The sequence below is a fragment of the Mauremys mutica genome, chromosome 5 (genome assembly GCF_020497125.1).
Source record: "Mauremys mutica isolate MM-2020 ecotype Southern chromosome 5, ASM2049712v1, whole genome shotgun sequence".
Classification (NCBI taxonomy): Eukaryota; Metazoa; Chordata; order Testudines; family Geoemydidae; genus Mauremys; species Mauremys mutica.
In genome coordinates this window covers 116,009,663-116,015,662 of record NC_059076.1, presented here as the reverse complement: position 1 = coordinate 116,015,662, position 6,000 = coordinate 116,009,663, and positions in this window count along the sequence as shown.

Sequence of the window (6,000 nt, the reverse complement as noted above, 5' to 3'; positions counted from 1 at the left end):
GGTCATTTCCCTGTTCATCCCCATGGAGAAATACCCTCACAGAGAAATCAATAGATTATTTGGGCATAAGCTTTCATGGGCTAAAACCCACTTCATCAGATGCGTGGAGTGGAAAATAAAATAGGAAGATATATATATACACAGTACATGAAAAGATGGGAGTTGCCTTACCAAGTGGGGGGTCAGTTCTAAGGAGACAATTCAATTAAAGTAGCCCTGGATGGTGGGGCTCTGGTTATTAGCTCCCTGTCCAGGGCTGAAGCCCTCGGGCTTCCCCCCCCCCACACCAGGGTGGTGGGGTTCAGACTTTGGCCCCCCTGCCCGAGGAGATGGGGCTTGGGTGGGCTCATGCTTCAGTCCCCCTTCCTGGGCTTGTGTAGTGATTTTTGTTGCCAGGAGGGGGGTCACAGTGCAATGAAGTTTGAGAACCACTCTTCTATTAGTATGGCATGGGAAGTGAGTCTGATGGATTGTGTGTTGCTGCATTGATTGCTGCCTGCTGCCTGGCAGTTTCCAGAAAGAATGCTGCATAATCTGCAAACATCCACTGAGACACTGGAAGACTCCACACTGGTGTGTCCATCAGAGGTTCACCTCTTAGTGGTACAACCAACTCACTTCAAATTAGCTGGTGAGCATGCATTTCTAGTGATGGCCTGAAGAGTTACAAAGAGAAGCTGCCTGTGGGCTTGTCTACATGAAAATTAGACCATGGCAGGATGGGGTGTGAATCTACCCCCCCAATAGCCTGCTGCAGCGTAACTGTTCATGTTTACCCTGGTGATGTATGGTAACAACTCACTAGAGCACTTTGATCCGTCCTCTTTGAAATAGGACTAGATCAAAGCTCATTAGCAGACTGCTAACGTGCATCAGCAGGGTATACTCTAACTGTTAGACTGTGGCAGGCTAGTGTGGGCTAGAGTCACCACCCCAGCTTGCCATAAACTAAATCTTCCTGTAGGCAAGCCCTTAGTCAGGCTTTCAATTTCATATCTGTTATGGTGCTGAGGAATCATCTGCATTTAGTTGTATTCCCTGAATATGCAGCTTTTTATTGCTATTTTGGAATCTTGTTGTTATTCCATTGTATTTTTATTGTTGCACAGATCCCCATATGCACTTCAGTATGTGGCACAAAATAAACAGATTTGATATTCTTACTAACAATTATGGGCCCAAATCCTCACATTAAGAAGTCCCATATTGTGCAAGCAGTCCAACTGAAACCGGTGAAGTGATCATTATTAATATTTGTATTGCAGTAGCATCTATGGGACCTAATCAGGCATTGATGCCAAACTGTGCTGGGCATCATACATGCGCACATAACAAAAATAGTCAGTGTCCCAAAGAGCTTGCAACATTTGTGGTGTATGGTACTTAACTTGAGAAGGAGGCTTATATAATGTTATGTTATTATATGGGATTATATTCACAGTAATCCATGATATTACTCCAGTCTTCCAGTTGTAGATTACAGTTGCATTATAACAATACTTGCAGTAACTCAAATTGAAATGTAATTGTTAGAGATCTTACAGGTTACCTGTTAGACATATTGAAATGTATCACTGTGTTGCAGAATACAGTACAGCCACTTGAACTAGTTAAGTGTGTGTCTCTTTGTTCTCTTTAGGTTGGGAAAGCGTAGAGCAGCAAGATACTTGTGTCAGTCTTTGTCTGAATTCAGTTATATTTGTACAGAGTTAAAGTTCCTGAAGGCAATATAGATTTTTGACATATTATGAAAAAACAGAATGAGCGAATTGTTAAGGCAGTGCCCGAAGAATTCAGAGATAACACAGATTCCAAAATACGTGAGCTGCGTGTGGCCCTCCACTTTTCTCTGTACTCCTCTTTCTTTGATTAATCACTTTGGATTATTTAGCTGACATTCAAGCAGGTCACATCACACAAACCGTCTGGAAATGTCAGAGTCCCCCTTTCCTTGGAAGCATTCCCTGTGGATAATTGGAAAGTATGCAGGACAGCAATCTCTTAAATTTGGAAATTCTTAAGGCACTTGACTGAAACCCTTGTTTCTAGAAAAAGAAATGTTTCTTTTTAAATGTAATTTTTTTCTGGTGCAATCTACAGCCTTCCCACCATGACATGAAATATTATCAGATCTTTCACACAGAGATGGACAGAAATCTTTGATGACATTTTGAATTTCAGTGAGAAGCATGGAGGAAGAAATTGACAAGGTTTCATAAAAAAAAAATCTGATTTTTCTCAAACAATTCTACTCACCAACTAAGCAAGTTGAAGGACAGCCAGTGGGAGACAGTAGACAGAGTGAGTTGCAGGTAGAGGCACTGGTGAATGGATAGGTGGCACTCTTCCCTGAGCTAACCAAACCAGGTGATGGGAGCAAGGTATTGCCAAAAGTGTCACCCTTGAGATGAAATTTAAAGTTAAGGTATTTACATTATCTTTACCTTGTGCTCATTAAAGATTCCAGGGCTTTGACTTTTCCATGACTTTGCAAATGTAGCTGTGTTAACCCCTGGGTAATGGCAGAATTCCAGTTTGGATAATTACACTCTGCTTAACTAAATCACTGTGCTGTTTAAGATGGATAAGGTATTCCAAATGTTCTGACAATTTTAAATTATTGTGTAGCTTTGCTGTGAGTATTAACATCTTCTCTGGGGTTTGTGATAGTTCAAAAAGGGGAAAAAATCCTGTTCTCTTTTGAAGTTGCCTTGGAAACTGTACTCTTGCAAACTAGAGTTTCCACCTATCCATAGCAAAGTTGAGAAACTCAGTGTTTGACATCGTAGCTCTGTTTTTTTATGGCACCAGAATGGAACCACAGAGGCCTGATGGATTGGTACCAAAGGACTACTGCTATGCTAAGCAAGCTGAGAGTTGCGCCACACCTCCTTTCTCAGAAAGAGGCTGTAGAATGTTCCACACTGCACTTGGCTCTTTGGTATAAAGAAGTAAGTACTGAAGCTGTTGAGCCTTCTCCTATCACTGCTGGGGCAGGGGGGGAGAGGAAAAAAGCCCCACAGAGAAATAAAGAATGAATAAACTTCCTGATTGCACAGCAGGGAATAATGAGTTCCTCGCTCCCTCCCCCCATTACAATATAATATGGAAGAGGAAAGCAACCATGAAGGAGAAGAGCCTCCTTCTCAGCAGCCAGGCGATCCCTTCCAATAGCAAAGAAAGAGTATGGTGCATACAGTCCCTATTTATAGGTCTTGCATTGGTGCCTATTGCCATAGAATCTGAGTCCCTCCAGGTCAATCGATTGGCACAGTGAGGTCATAGCACAGGAACTAAGACTCATTCGATGCAATTAAAAGGAGGGAAATTTAAAATTTAGATCTGGGAGGGGCATAAGGTTGGGCAGATTACTCCACGTCTGCCTACTGCTGGGTTCTTATACCTTCCTCTGAAGCATCTGGTACTGCCCATTGTTAAAGACAAGCTATTGGACTACGTGGACTTTGGGTCTGATTTGGTATGGCAGTTCCTGTGGTCTTAATAGACTGCATGGGATCTTAGACCATTCTCCCTTTTCAGTTACTTTACTTGGGTGGTTTTTAGTGCCATGGGGGGAGGAGGGGTTTACAGTTGTCATCATGTTCATTTTGAAATGTGGACAAGAACAATGCTTGAGAAAAGGGACACAATGAACTGAAGGGATTGGTGGATGGATGTAGAGGTGGAGTTTATTTTGTTCTTTTGTCTCAATTCAGAATTAGCAGCACTGAAATCTTCTCCTCTAACATTCTCTTCTCAGCCCCCACAAAATTAACATCTTACTACACTGCAGCTCTTCTTCTTTAAGAGATACTGATTCTCTAGTACATATCTGAGTAATAAGCTGAACATTTCTTCAGGTGTAAAAACAGTGTTAAATCACTTGAAAATAACTAAACTTCAAATGTGTAACTTTTTTCTTATTCAGAAATGCCACAGACTTTAAAAAAAACCAACACCCTCCCTATAAGCATTTCAATGGGCAGTTTTTCAAATTAATGCAGTTTAACTATTACATTAACTTAATGGCTATTTTCCCCTACTTTAACCATGTTAAATGTGCCGGCAATAATGAGCTTCTAAAGCTGTCTCTTCCGAGTCTCTGAGGCATCTTTAGAGTTCTGCTTATCTCCTGGATCATAAAGCTGCATAATTTAGTATTCAAACAATTCATTTAAAACTGAAGCACTTTGAATTACCGTAAAATTAATCAGAACAAAGAAATCTTAGCACATCAATTTGGTTTATCTCTATTTAGCAAATTTGAAAGTGTAAGTAAGATAAATAAAACTTTAGAATAATCTTCTGTTTTCTACTTATAAATCAGCTACTATAACCACAAATGTATTTAAATTAAAGAGGGGCAGTTTACAAAAATTCTAATAAAAGGGCCCTTATGGCTAACACTCTAAGATGATTATTTTGATAGGACAAACCTTTTACATTGTTCCATACCATTAGCTTAAAGAGCTACAGCTTTAAAATAAATTGGCATTCAAAAACCTCTCCAGATCTTGCAATGCACAGAGGTAGCTGATGTACATAGTCACAACGGCCACACTGTTAACTGGCCATATCCTAGGTCATATTGTAGCTTGCAGTACTGTACTACCGTACTTAACACTTACATATATTTTCATGTCTAGGTTGTATTTGCTAGGTTGCTTTACTCGCCTTCTTGGTGGGTTTTTATTTTTTTTTTCTGGATGGGCTATTGCTGGTTATGGGAAGGAAGTGTTGGCAGGGAATTAGGTTTAGTTCCCATTTTTGCCACAGACTCATTGTGTGACCTTGAATAAATCACGTGCAGAGAAATTTTCAGAGGTCAAGCTGGGAATCTGAGTGCTCTGGTTTGGATTCACAAGGGACTTTTCAAAGCTCAGAATGGCTGGTTCAGGAGTTCTTAAAAATTTGGCTCCTGCTCTAGTCACCCATACTATCTGGGTGCTCTGACTTTAGCTGTGTCTTTAGTCATTAGTATTTCCAAAAATGGCTGCAAGGCTGGAGCATTTGTATTTAACATTCTGTTATTAAAAATTCAGGTTTCTTCCTTCCAAAATAAGCCCATTGCTTCCCAGAAAAAAGATATCTACAAAATCAAGATTTATCCAGCAATAAACTGCATCTGAAAATCCAAAAGAACAACCTTTTATACCAAAATACCATTAATAATGAGACAAAGAGCCTTTGATAAATTATTAAACATGATGCTCAGTATGTAGCACTTATGTACAGCACAGTCTATTTGACTTGACACTTTTTAATGAAGCAATTGTTAAATACAGATTATTAAAAAGGTGACTGATCTAATGAAAAACTATTTCAGGTGATCCAAGAGAGAGGAGTGACAAAAGAGTTTGTGTGCATTCTCTATTTTTATTTTGCCCTCTTGATCTAATGTGGGTAGTTAACTCATAGAGCTGGTTGGGAATTTTGTCCATATGTTTGTTGTTTAAAAATGTAGTTTCTGCAAAAATTTAATTTTTTGTAGGAAATTTCTGATTTTGTGGAAATTGTTTGAATTTCTATTGAAAAAACTGAAATGAAATATTTTGGTTTGGGTCTGTGTAGCAGGGTGGACCCCCGCTCCTGCCCTGAAGGGTTAAAAACAGCCCTGGGAGGGGGCTGTGGCTGGAGAAAGCAGCTTTTAGGCTGGGCTGACTGGGGAAAGTGGCTGCAGCTGGGGCCATGCCCCAAACAGACTCAGCTGGCCCTATAAAGGCAGGGAAGCCAGAAACAACAGGTTTCCCTCTGCCTGTAGAGGGAAAAGGGCCTGGCTGCAAGGAGCTAGAGACAGGGTACCTGAGTGAAGCAGGGCTGGGGAAAGGCAGAAGAGCTGGGGAGCTCCAGCCTGGAAAACCCCAGGCTGCAGCCTAGCATAAGGCCAACAGGTACTGGGGGTTGCAGAGGGCAGCCCAGGGGTATGCCAAGGCACCAACCTTGCCAGTGATGAGTAGGCTGATACTGCAGTCTGCCCCAGGGCGTGGGGGCTGGACGATG